Source organism: Bos taurus, chromosome 14 (genome assembly GCF_002263795.3).
Source record: "Bos taurus isolate L1 Dominette 01449 registration number 42190680 breed Hereford chromosome 14, ARS-UCD2.0, whole genome shotgun sequence".
Classification (NCBI taxonomy): Eukaryota; Metazoa; Chordata; class Mammalia; order Artiodactyla; family Bovidae; genus Bos; species Bos taurus.
Window position 1 is genome coordinate 67,536,620 of NC_037341.1, and position 14,046 is coordinate 67,550,665.

Below are 14,046 nucleotides of genomic sequence, written 5' to 3' on the forward strand. Positions count from 1 at the left end.
TGCACCCTCCTTTCCAAAGACAAATTCTCTATCCATAATGTAGCAATTACTGAAGAATATCCTCCAAACTGACCAGGAACTTTGAGACCTGAAAACAAAGCAGGCAATTCCATTAAGTGCAATTATGAAGTTTACTGTGGGTAACCTACACATAGGCAGGAAGGATCAGGCAGATGGAATGATCTGGAGGCATTTGCAGTTGCACTTTGCACCACGGAAAGGGGTACGGGGGATCTAAAGGAGCCAAAGCTAAAAACAGAATCCAACTATCGACTAAGAAGCACGACCACACCGATGGGGATGGGGGATTTTTCCCCTCCCCAGGGATCTCATGACCAGTAACCATCTGTGTAAGCATAAGGCAGGCTTCCAGTTTTCATACCAGAAGACATGGGTAAACATTGATGGGGAACATATCTGGCTTGGGCGAATTCTTGTCAATTAAGCTAAATCTCAGCCTCACAGAAAGTGGGGTAGGGGTTAGAACTGTGGACCTAAAATAGAGCTGACAAAATGGACTCAGTGTGGTACAGCCATACACCAACTATCCAGTTTTTTCCTTCTTCTTGGCTCCTTCTCTTTATCATATAGGAATGCTTAAATCTTCTCTGTCCCAAAAGTTATTAATATTTCATCATTAGCTAACATTGACTGAGCATTCACAATATGGCAAGTGCCACTGTGAGCAGTTTGCATACGTGCTCAATTGCTTCAGTGTGTCCAGCTCTTTGCAACTCCATGGCCTATAAACCACCAGGCTCCTCTGTCCATGGAATATTCCAGCCAAGAATACTGGAGTGGGTTGCCATTTCCTCCTCCAGGGGATCCTCCTGACTCAGGGATTGAACCCACGTCTCCTGCATTTGTAGAAGGGTTCTTTATCAATGGGCCACCTGGGAAGCCTGTAAGCAGTTTATATAGATCATTTTAATTAATTCTGACAATAAACTTCGATGTTCTTGATACTATATTCCCTATTTTACAGACTAGGAAACTAAAGCTAGTAGCATTGAAAAATGTACTCAAGGTCACTTGCTTTTCACTTCCTTATACATGCCCACTTTTCTAAAGCATAATCTAAATTTGATTCTTCTCTCTTATTCTCTTCCTCTCTCCGTGTGTGCATCTACGTTGTGTGTCCAAAAGCTTCATTGCTATACCAATCACAATTTGAGCAGTTCTGTGTCTGTCGGCACAGACGGGGAAATGCATACACACAGACACACATAATACTTACACACCATTAACACTTATTCAATATATATTTGCTGAAATGTGGAAAAACTGAATTATATATAGTTCTCTTATAGTTCTCAAGAGAATAATATTTTTAAAATAAATCAGCACTGCCCTTTTTCACTTTCTCAGCTACTATTATCACTTTTATAACTTTTCAAGCTCAAAGAACAAAACGACTAAAGCACCAAGTAGGTTTTCTTGAGTTTGAAAAGCACTCACTGCCTCAGAGTTTCCCTCTAGTTACCTAACCTAATCCCATGGCCCACAGGTTGGCGCAGTTTCCACAGCTTTCAAGAAGACCCTTTCTTTCTTTTTTTTGGCTGCACCACTCGGCCTGTGCATCTTAGTTCCCTGATCAGGGATAGAACCCAGGCCATGGCAATGAAAGCATTGAGTCCTAACCACCAGAAGGACATGACTGGGTCCAGAAATGAAGGGCATTCAACAGTATCGGCACGCAACTCCTTCCCCACCAGAAAGGCCAGGCTGACACCAGGTCAACTGAGGAAGCAAACGTTTCTTTTATTGAAAAGTGTTTAATTGGACATTTTCAGAATCTAATGTCATGTATGCAGATGCAAATGTTTGAAGAGTTGTTTACAGTGTGGTTTGTGCCAGACAGGCTCCCATGCCAAGCCAGCACATAGCCTCCCATTATTTAGCTGGGCTCAGCTTCTAAAGATGTTTCAGGGCTCTCCGAGTCTTGTAAATTTCCACATCCAAAGGCTCATCTGGTTTTTCAAGGCAGAGTCATTTTTCCCCTCATGCGTAGACATCAGTCCTCCCCCCGCCAATCCCTGTTACTGCCTGCTCGGGTTCAGAAAAGGCTTTGGAGCTATTATTTAAGAGGCGATTACTCCATCTCTACAAGTTTTAGTAGTTTTGTGAAGACTGACAAAGGGTAAGTCGGACTCTTGATCCCTACTCAGAAACTGGATCTTAGCTGATGTAATTATTTCAAGAACTGTTTCTGTTACTCACTGACCCAGAAAAACACAGCTTAGTATTAGCTCAGCTAATAGATTTCCATCTTAACATATCCCCCCTAAAAGGAATCAGTTCTTGATTGGGAGGATAAACAAGGATATACAAGTGGACGCTGGGAAATCCATTCATCTTTAAGAATTGAACCATCCACACTCTGCCTTGAAAATACAATGCAAAAAGAAAAATTTGTCATTATCACAAATTGTTATGATGCCTTCACTATATTCTCTTCCTATTATCAAACACCTTCTACAGGAAACTTTTTTACATGTTTAAAGTTCTAAGTGGTAAATACACATGAAGAATATTGCTCTTGTATCATGTTAAGGATACCCAATTCAGGAGTAAAATCTGCCATTAGTTTTACATTGTAAAGCTAATAATTTTCTTATGACTTTTTATCCAGTGGAGAGCATTGGATAAAACAAATAAGCTTATCAAATTGTAAAGCAATAATAGCCCAGTTTTTAAAAACCCACTTAAAGAAAAAGAAATTATTAGCATTTATTAATGAGTTAATTTATTCATACTACAGACAGTGACTGGTTACCTATGCTCAGAGCAGCTACAACTGTTTCAGATATACAGAAATAAAGAATATGTCATCCTAGGCCTAGGCCTTAGGAAGCTGGTGAAAGATGAAGGCAAATGACTAGGACACACACAAAATAGGAAACTGATTCTCAAGTATTAACAATAAAGTACAGTTGACCCTTGAACAACATGGGTTTGAACAGTGTGTGTGCACTCACATCTGGATTTTTTTCAATAAATACCGCAGTACTACAGGATCAAATGTTGGTTGAATCTGAGGACTACAGATAGGTGGGGCTAACTGTAAAGTTATTCTCAGATTTCTGACTGCTATGGGGTTGGTGCCCCTTAATCCCCAAGTTGTTCAAGGGTCAACTGTAATAATAAAGTTGTGCAGGATTATCACAGGAGAGAACAAGGAAGTAATAACAGAGAAGATGGTATTTCAGCTCAGCCTAGCAGGATAGATGAATTTTCACAGTTGTATAGTAGGAAGGGTCTTTCTAGTTAAAGAACAACCGTGAGCAAAGACGTGAACATTTATAACATGTTCTCTAGAACTTACTTATTTTAAAAAGTCTGGGGTATAAAAAGCTGCAGTACTATAAAGCACTAGGGGGAAACTGAAACATACACATGCATACAACAAATGTATTCCCAGTCCCATTTCAGACATATGGTTCAGAACCCACAGTTAGGTGGGACCAGGAATCAGTATCTTTCCCATCTTCCCATGTCAAGATGTGCACCCATGATGCAATCCAATATACACATAAAGAATAAGACATGGAGGGGTCTTCCAGGTGTTACGGGCTGAACTCTCCCACACCCCAGTTCATATGCTTAAGCCCTACAACCCAGGGCCTCAGAATGAGATGATATTTGGAGATGGGGACTTTAAAGAGGTAATTAAGTTAAAATGAGGGCAGTGGGGGAGGTGGGCTAATATAACCTGATTGAAGAGGAAATTTGGACATATAGAGACACCGGGGCGCACATGAACAGAAAAAAAGTGACCATATGAGGAAACAGCAAGAAGATGAACATCTGCAAGCCAAGGAGAGAAGCTTCAGAAGAAACCAAACCTGTTGACACGTTGAGCTTGGACTTTCAACTTCTATAAATATGAGAAAATAAATTTCTACTGCTTAAGCTACACAGTCAGTGGTATTTTGTTATGACAGGCCTAGAGAACTAATACAGTAAGAAGGCACTAGGAATGCACTGAGAAATACATTTTAATGCCAAATCTTTAAGAACTTTAAATGTCACAGTAGGAGTTTCTACTTTATTTCACAGGTAATTTCTCAAAGTGTAGGTCTTCTAAGAAGGAAAATCATATGATCTGGCCTATGATCCAACTCTTGAAGCAGTGTGGAAGATTAAAAGACTTTGCCTGTCCAAGGCAAGAAACAATAAAGGATATCACTAGAGCCATGATAGAAAGGATTACTGTTCTTGGTCAGTCACTAAGTCACATTCAAACATTTGCAACTCCATGAACTGCACCACATCAGATTCCTCTGTCATCTACTATCTCCCAGAATTTGCTCAAATTCATGTCCACTGAGTTGATGATGCTATCTAACCATCTCATCTTCTGTTGCCCTCTTATCCTCCTGCCCTCAATCTTTCCCAGCATCAGTGTCTTTTCCAATGAGTCAGTTCTTAGCATCAGGTGGCCAAAGTATTGATAGTTCAGCTTCAGCATCAGTCCTTCCAATGAATACTCAGGGTTGATTTCCTTTAGGATGGACTGGTTTATCTCCTTGAAGTCCAAGGGTCTCTCAAAAGTCTTCTCTGGGACCACAATTCAAAAGCATCAAGAAACTCTTTTATTTTTGATATTAGTTCCAGAAGGTATTGTAGGTCTTCACAGAACCGGTCAACTCCAGCTTCTTCAGCATCAGTGATTGGGATATAGACTTGGATTACTGTGATACTGAATGGTTTGCCCTGGAAACAAACCAAGATTATTCTGCCATTTTTGAGGTTGCACCCAAGTACTGCCTTTCAGATTCTTCTGTTGACTATGAGGGATATTCCATTTCTTCTAAGGGATTCTTGTCCACAGAGTAGATATAAGGACCATCTGAATTAAATTTTCCTATTCTGTCCACTTTAGTTCACTGATTCCTTAGATGTCAATATTCAATCTTGCCATCTCCTGCTTGACCACATCCAATTTACCTTAATTCATGGACCTAACATTCCAGGTTCCTATGCAATGTTGTTCTTTAGAGCATCGGACCTTACTTTCACCACCAGACACATCCACAGCTAACCATCATTTCTGCTTTGGTTCAGCCATTTATTCTTTCTGGAGCTATTAGTAATTGCCCTCTGCTCTTCCCCAGCAGCACACTGGATACCTTCTGACCTGGTGGGCTCATCTTCCAGTGTCATATCTTTTTGCCTTTTCATACTGTTCACGGGGTTCTCCAAGCAAGAATACTGGAGTAGGCTGCCATTTCCTTCTCCAGTGGACCATGTTTTGTCAGAACTCTTCACTATGACCCCATCTGTCCTGGGTAGCCCTGCATGGCATGGCATATAGCTTCATTGAGTTAATTCCCTTTGCCCTGACAAGGCTGTGATCCATGAAGGGGATAGAAAGGACAGGGACAATTAAAAAACAGAAAATTTCAGGTGCTATCAAAGGTAGACACAACAGCATTTGGTGACTTAAAATCTGGGAGGATGAGGAATAGGAAAGAGTTAAGGCTAACCTCCCCAGGTTTTGAGCCTGTTTGTACCCTGTATTTCAGATACATCACAGAATCCTTTCTGGGTTTTCTATTTTGGTTAATGGCATCTCAATCTATGAGAAAATCCAGAAAGCATTCTTTGGAATGAAACTGAGTTGAAAACCAAAGAACAGAAAGGGATCCAGTATAGAGATGGAATTCTCTTAAGAACAGAGGAGCTCATTATAGCTACAGGGTACTGGGAGTGCTGTTTTCACCTCTGTCATTACTCCTGTCCTTATAGAAAGAAATAAAACTGAACAAACTGACAACCACTCCCCTTAGCGCAGAGAAGCAAGGGTAAAAAGCAAACCACCACCCTAAAATCTACAGAGACAGGCAAATCCAGAGAGTCACAGCCCAGATCTGGCTTATCTGGAGCAGAAGCCACTGAACCCATAAAATATAGGAATACCTAAATGGTAATTCTAACAATGCTGGAGACTGAATACTGGCCACCCTGGGAGTGAGGAACTCCTAAGGTCACAGTCTCAGGGAAGGAGGGGAGTGATTTCCAACAGTCTGGGGTAACCACAGGACAGCTATTACAAAAAGGCAAAGACAGAAGAGAAAGTACCAGTGAAAAAAATAATAATGACAGTAGCTAGTACTGACTGAGAAGGCCTTTCCTAAATGCTTACATTTCTTAACCCTACAGCAAATCTATAGGATAATGCATTGGTTTTCTATTGCTGGCTATAACAAATGACCACAAAACTTGGTGGCTTAAACAAAACAAATGCTTATAGTTCTGTAGGTCAGAAATCCAAAACTGGACTTACCAGCTAAAATCAGTGTGTTGGCAGGGCTGCATTTCTTCTGGAGGCTCTAGGGAAGGATCTTTGCCTTTACCAGATCCTAGTGGCCATTAACATGCCACTTAATTAAAGGGTTATTTGCCTCCTGGAAGATTTAATCATAAAATTGTTTTATATTGTAGACTCTCCTATTACATTTTAAGTGTTGTTTGAGTTCCACAGATATTCTCTAGAGACTTCATGACCATCCCTACTGCATGGTAGGGATGCAGTAGGGATGGTAGCACAGCTGGCAGTAAGGAGCCTTTTCATCACTGCCTCTCTCCCGATCTTGGTTTTCTTGACCTTCAAATATCATCTGCTTTATTCTTATTTTTACAAGATGAACATGGTGGGAGTGGAGGGAACATACTGTAACACATCAAGGTTCCCAGGCAAGCAAGATTCCAAAACAATGGATAGAGCCGTGGGCTGAATTTCAGAAGGCCTGGAGTGCTTGCCAGTTACAGGATCTGAGACAAACTACAGCCTCTTTCTTATCAAGATTTTTAGTTTATAAAAGAAAGATAATAGTGCCTGGCTGCACATGCTTCTGAGGGTTCATGTAACTATCAAATGTAAAAATTCTTTCTAATATATAAGGTTCTATGCTAATATATCCTTTTTTCCAATCAAGTCTAATGCCATGACCCTAAGAGAACACTACATCAATCTTTTTCTTTGTTAGCAACTATATCTCATAGAATTCATTAAATGTTCTGAAAATTCCTTCTAATTATTACCCTTCTCATTTTATCTTACTCTGTTATTCTTCTCTTAGTTCAAAGTCTTCCAACACTTTATCTGCAGAATAAGAACAAACCCTCTACACAGTACCTCTAAACAATCACCTGTTTGTCTCTTCCTAATAAGTTGAATTAAGAGACACTTGCTCCTTGGAAGAAAAGCTATGACCAACCTAGAGAGCATATTAAAAAGCAGAGACATTACTTTGTCAACAAAGGTCCGTCTAGTCAAAACTATGGTTTTTCCAGTGGTCATGTATGGATGTGAGAGTTGGACTATAAAGAAAGCTGAGCACCAAAGAACTGATGCTTTTGAACTGTGGTGTTGGAGAAGACTCTTGAGAGCCCCTTGGACTGCAAAGAGATCCAACCAGTCCATTCTAAAGGAAATCAGTCCTGAATATTCATTGTCAGGATTGATGCTGAAGTTGAAATTCCAATACTTTGGCCACCTGGTGCAAAGAACTGACTCCTTGGAACAGACCCTGATGCTGAGAAATATTGAAGGCAGGAGGAGAAGGGGACGACAGAGGATGAGATGGTTGGATGGCGTCACCAACTCAATGGACATGAGTTTGAGCAAGCTCTGGGAGTTGGTGAAGGACAGCGAAGCCTGGTATGCTGCAGTCCATGGGGTTGCAAAGAGTCAGACAGGACTGAGTGAATGAACTGAACTGAACAAGTTGAATTAGATGAGAAACCAAAGCTTGTGATATTCTTACCATTAAAGAAATACATTATTTGGAAGAGCCAGCTCAATATCATCTCTGTATTCCAAATCTGCCTATACCTGTGACTTGAGCAATCAGTCCTCTCTGCTACACTCCAACCATTTGCTTATCTTTGTTCATTTCAACCACTACCCTCTGTGTCACTCTAGTTTGGTTTTCTTGATAATTTTTAATCAGATCAGATCAGATCAGTTGCTCAGTCATGTCCGACTCTTTGCAACCCCATGAATCGCAGCACGCCAGGCCTCCCTGTCCATCACCAACTCCCAGAGTTCACTCAGACTCACATCCATCGAGTCGGTGATGCCATCCAGCCATCTCATCCTCTGTCATCCCCTTCTCTTGCCCCCAATCCCTCCCAGCATCAGAGTCTTTTCCAATGAGTCAACTCTTCGCATGAGGTGGCCAAAGTACTGGAGTTTCAGCTTCAGCATCAGTCCTTCCAAAGACATCCCAGGGCTGATCTCCTTCAGAATGGACTGGTTGGATCTCCTTGCAGTTCAAGGGACTCTCAAGAGTCTTCTCCAACACCACAGTGCAAAAGCATCAATTCTTCGGCGCTCAGCCTTCTTCACAGTCCAACTCTCACATCCATATATGACCACAGGAAAAACCATAGCCTTGACTAGACGAACCTTTGTTGGCAAAGTAATGTCTCTGCTTTTCAATATGCTATCTAGGTTGGTCATAACTTTTCTTCCAAGGAGTAAGCGTCTTTTAATTTCATGGCTGCAGTCACCATCTGCAGTGATTTTGGAGCCCAGAAAAATAAAGTCTGACACTGTTTCCACTGTTTCCCCATCTATTTCCCATGAAGTGATGGGACCGGACGCCATGATCTTCGTTTTCTGAATGTTGAGCTTTAAGCCAACTTTTTCACTCTCCACTTTCACTTTCATCAAGAGGCTTTCTAGTTCCTCTTCACTTTCTGCCATAAGGGTGGTGTCATCTGCATATCTGAGGTGATTGATATTTCTCCTGGCAATCTTGATTCCAGCTTGTTTCTTCCAGTCCAGCGTTTCTCATGATGTACTCTGCATATAAGTTAAATAAACAGGGTGACAATATACAGCCTTGACATACTCCTTTTCCTATTTGGAACCAGTCTGTTGTTCCATGTCCAGTTCTAACTGCTGCTTCCTGACCTGCATACAAATTTCTCAAGAGGCAGATCAGGTGGTCTGGTATTCCCATCTCTTGAAGAATTTTCCACAGTTTATTGTGAGCCACACAGTCAAAGGCTTTGGCATAGTCAGTAAAGCAGAAATAGATGTTTTTCTGGAACTCTCTTGCTTTTTTGATGATCCAGTGGATGTTGGCAATTTGATCTCTGATTCCTCTGCCTTTTCTAAAACCAGCTTGCACATCAGGAAGTTCATGGTTCACATATTGCTAAAGCCTGGCTTGGAGAATTTTGAGCATTACTTTACTAGCGTGTGAGATGATAATTTTTAATAACCTCTGATTGTTTGTGTATCTTTTTTTTTTCAGTAGAACTTACATAAGAATTAGAGTTCTAAGAAACTCACCTGAAATATAAGCATCATTAGTAAAGTCTAGTGTGTTTTTTCCTTCTTTTTACATGATTTATTGAATTGATTTGTCTATTTAGACTGCGGATCTGTCATAAAATTTGACCGGTCGTGGCTATATGATGTCACAGTACAACTATAGTCACTAGTCAAGAGTATACATCAAGGATCTCCCATGGATACTCCTACATGTTCTCACATCCGTGAGTTGTATCTACTCACTGTCTTCCTCCCCAGACCTCTTCCTCATCTGATGTTTATTACCCTCCTTAGGGGCATCTGCATCCACCTATGTAAGCAATACCAAAACCTCAGAATTATTGTCAACCTTACTTCCCATATCCAGCGAGTCATTAAACCCTGTTCTCCCTATCTGCTGATTATCTCTCAAACCTATGCTAGTTTAGACTCTTATCATATTTCCTTTGGACTATAGTACCAGCATCCTCATTTTCCTCTGGCCTCCCAGCTTTCCATCTCTAGTTTCCCCAAAATATTATTGCTGGAGTTATTTTCTAGAGAAAGTCCAATTATAGCACTCCTCCTATTAAAAATTAGCTTTAAAACTCTTAAATAAAATTTTCTAGGCTGTGATAAAGTTAAAATAACATGACATTCAAGGACCTTCTTTCTCTGGCCCCAACCTCACAAGACCCACCCAATCCATGTCTCTCCCTGGCAGTGCCATGCTCAAACTGCCTCCTTTTCTTTGCCCATCCTGTTCTCTGTTCTCAGAACACTTTTATCCCTTCTTTTGGCCTTTAGGCTTCAAAATCCAGTTCAAAATTCACCTGCTCTGTGAAGTCTTCCTAAATTCTGACCAAACCTCTCTCCTGGGAGAATGAGTGGCCACTACTCCCACATTACCCTGTGCTGCAGTTATCTGTGGATGGCTCACTTCCCTCCATAAACTTGGTATCTCATTCATCTTTATCTGGCACACAGTACACACTCAATAAATGGTTACTGAAATTAACACACACAGAATAAAATAATAACTAAAGAAAAATTCCACAGAAGCACACCAGTCCTTCATCTTAGCTGCAATAAATAAACAGGGCCCAAGAATAAAGGAAAGGACTAATAATCTGATGTAGCAAACACAGGAATGGGTTGTTTGTTTTAAAAAACCTAAGTGGTTTAGGGAGGGCAGGGGGAGAAGAAAGTACATTTTAAAGCTCTAGCTCCAGGGCAAGTAATAAAAATTGTTGCTTTAATGGTTTTTTCATAATATTGTGAGCAATGGGAAGGTCTATTCCATCACACCAGCCTTCAGGGCAGAAAGTTTCGGCCTCCTGAGCTAAATCAAACTGGCATCACTCTTAGTTTTTCAAGCAGCTGCAACTGGTCTCTGCCTTCTATGAAACTCGACTGACAAAGAAGAAACAAAATAATTTACCACTTACTTTATGGGCCTCTCTTTTCCTCCTGTCAATTAATTATAAGAGTTCTGGAAACTCATCCTGCATTCCTGCCCCTAGATTACAGCAAGGTAGGCATTGTACTTTGCATTAGGAGTTGTCACTCTTATAAAGAAGGAGGTTGGGAGGTAGCAACTTATCAAGGATCGGAAGCTAGCCCAAGAAACAACATTGTATTCAGTTCGATGTCTGTAGGTGCCCCTCACCCATATATCTCTTGACGTGATTGATCCTTTTTATACTCCCTGGATTATTAAATCTGAGCACATTTAACATTAGGAGGTATGTGCACCTATGTAAAAATGTGAGTCTTCCAGAGTAGCAATGGAACTCAATAATTTTCAAAATGCTATACCAATTCTCTGTAATTCAGTCTCAGTTATCCCCCTCCTGAGCTCCCATTCTAAACACGCTTATCCACAATGCCCCAAAGTTTAATATATATCCTGGAACACACACAGAGACCACATTCTCCAATGTTACACAGATTTTCCTAGCAGGGATTGTCTACATTTCTGTGAGAAACCCTGCCTCCATCTGTCTGTGTTTTGAATACCTGACCTTCCCATTTTCAAAGTGCTGTTTCTATTTTTGGAAGGTGGAATAGGGATTACAAGGTATGCAGCACTTAAGGTTACAGCAAGGCTGAAATGGGACAAAACAAGTAAAAAGGTTAAATGTAACAGTGCTTGGTGAGTGGTCATTGCCCCATAAATATCATCTCTGTTACATTCCATGTCGGAATCACATGTGACCCAACAACTGGATCTTTGAGAACAGAGTCACAAAAAGTTGTTGTTTTTTTTTCCTACCAAGCACCACATCTGACTTCACTTCTCCCAAGAGACTTGAAAGAACAGAAGTAGGTAACATTAATTTTATTTTACTTAACACGTTTGGGACTTTGTGAAATGTAGCATGCAAGAAATATTTTAATATGTATGAAAAATGACTTTTTAAGTGCCTTTTAAAAATCTCTAAGGTCCTTCCATTTCCAAAATGTTGTAATCTATGATAACTAATCTCAAATGCAGGCAAATTAATAGTGATAATTCCCTAGATATACTGAAAATACATGGCATTGTCGGGCTGGGTGCATTGAAAACAAGTTAGACCCAGGATGGGGAGCCTGTGGCAATGCTCAAGACAGTTTTGCCCTCCTTCCCCCCCTCCTGCCCAGAGTCTATAATTCTCATCTGAAACTCCCAGGTCCTTCCCACATCCCAGCAGATGTGAAGAAGATGAGGAATGAGTTATAATTTGCAGATAAGACAGTGGGGCCAAGATGCTACAGAATCCCAAGCAGAGCAGTTGAAGTGAGTTAAGCTTTCATAAAATCATCTGCAATTTCACCTTTTACCTACTAAAAGAGAATCCTGAAGTCTACCTCAGGAAGGGGCCCTACCGAACCTCCTGCATTTCAAAGATTAAGAAACAGACCTAAAGAGATAACGGAACAAGTCTAAAGTCATCCAGGTTTTCTGAAACCCAGGCCTGGAAACCTGGAACTGAAGCAGTGACCAATTGAATTAAAGCAGTCTCCACCTGTGTCACTTCCCAAGTATCTGCACACAGATAAATGTCTCTCTTTTCCTCTCTGAACTATAGTCAGCCTTCTTCAGTCACCCACAAACCAGCCAGCACCTGTCTTGGGAAAGCAAACAAGATCCTCCACAATCCTGAATTCAAAGAAATGTCTGGTTTTACAAATTACTAAAAGCAGAGTCACGTGGTACTGCCTTCAGATTCACTCTTACCTTTCATAAATACATTAAAAAATATTATAAAGTACACAATAAATGTAAAAAAAATATGTATTATAGTGACACTGATTCTGCAAAGTCAGAAAATAAAATACAAGCAAAAAAAAAAACAAAAAAAAAACAGAAGAAGCCTAGATGTACTTCACTTTAAGCAACACATAAAGGAAAATCTCCCTAAAATGGAAAATGAAGGGGTGCTTCTGTGGATTATTTTAATACAGCATAGAACTTTTAAACAGCCACAGTCAGAATGACTGCATTTATGAGTGCAACATCTATACAGCTTCTGGAAAACTACCAGAAGATAAGAGTTGTAAGCCTCTGTCTCCACTGCCTCCACGTTGTGTGTATTTATATCCATTCATGTATTCCTTCATTCAGCTGTATTTCAAGTGTATTCATTCACTGACGTTAATTCACCAGTTCTCCTCCATAGGAACTCACTTTTTTGCTCAATTCCTCACTGAGTACTACTGAAAGAAAAAGAAAGTGAAGTCGCTTAGTCGTGTCCCATTCTTTGTGACCCCATGGTCTGCAGCCTACCAGGCTCCTCCATCCATGGGATTTTCCAGGCAAGAGTACTGGAGTGGGGTGCCATTTCCTTCTCCGGGGGATCTTCCCAACCCAGGAATCGAACCTGGGTCTCCCGCATTGCGGGCAGATGCTTTACCGTCTGAACCACACTGAGGACCTGACAAGTTCAACAGGGGCTCTGTCCCGTGGAACTTAAGAGCCGGCGTGGAGCCTAGAATTGCACACCAAAAATGAAAGTACAAGATAAAAGGTGAAAAGAACCACAAAGGACCTCCCGATAAAGGGTTAACTAGGAATTGCTTCCAGATGCGGGCGAGGGAAGCATCTTGGCAGCTTGGGTCCGGAGCACCCCCTCCCGCGTCCCAGGACGAGAGGGGAAAGGACCCATGATGCCTGGCTCCTGCTCTCTGCGCCCAGCATCCTCCTCCATCCCGGCGCTCTCATTCGATTTCCTCATTTCTGGGCCTTTGCTGCGGAAGCCACAGACCAGACCGGTCTCCCGGCGGCTTCCCCACCCCGTATGTCAGTCGCTCCCAAGAACGAGCTACTCGGAAAGTTCCCCTCACTCTGGGGTCGGCCACCCGCCTCGGCTCGCCCGCCCGGAGGAGCCAGGCCCAGCCGTTGGCTGACGGGGGCTGGCGGGCGGCGCACGCACCTGGTCGGCCGCTGGAGCTATGGCGGCGATGGCGGCGGCGGCGGCGGCGGCCGTGCTCAGGGCCAGGTTCAGAGCCCAGCCTTCAAGTGGCGGCGGCCACACCCGCGACGCGGCCCCCCCACCTGGTCTGGCAGCTGCCGGGTTTCCTGCGGCGAGAAGGCGGGGCGCAGCGGCCAGGGACTCCGGGCGCCCGCGGGCGGGCGGGGGGCCAAGCGCCGCCTCCACGACACCCGACGACGGCCTCGCTGCGACTCAAGCGACCTGAGGGCCGCGGGCTACCGGCTGTCACCTCACCTTCTGGATCTGCTCCACAGTGTCCTGGGCCCCCGCAGTCTTGCGTCTTTATTTGGAGTCTTTCGG

The 14,046-nt window shown here is 42.3% G+C and overlaps 1 protein-coding gene across 1 annotated transcript in view; it reads right to left on the bottom strand.

The window, feature by feature from the left end:
- Positions 1-13,824, bottom strand: part of CPQ (carboxypeptidase Q) — a 560,471-nt gene extending 546,647 nt beyond the window's left edge. The window contains exon 1 of the mRNA NM_001076248.1: positions 13,687-13,824. The gene's annotated coding sequence lies outside the window, so the exon portion shown is untranslated. The remainder of the gene's footprint in view (positions 1-13,686) is intronic.
- Positions 13,825-14,046: the final 222 nt, after the last annotated feature.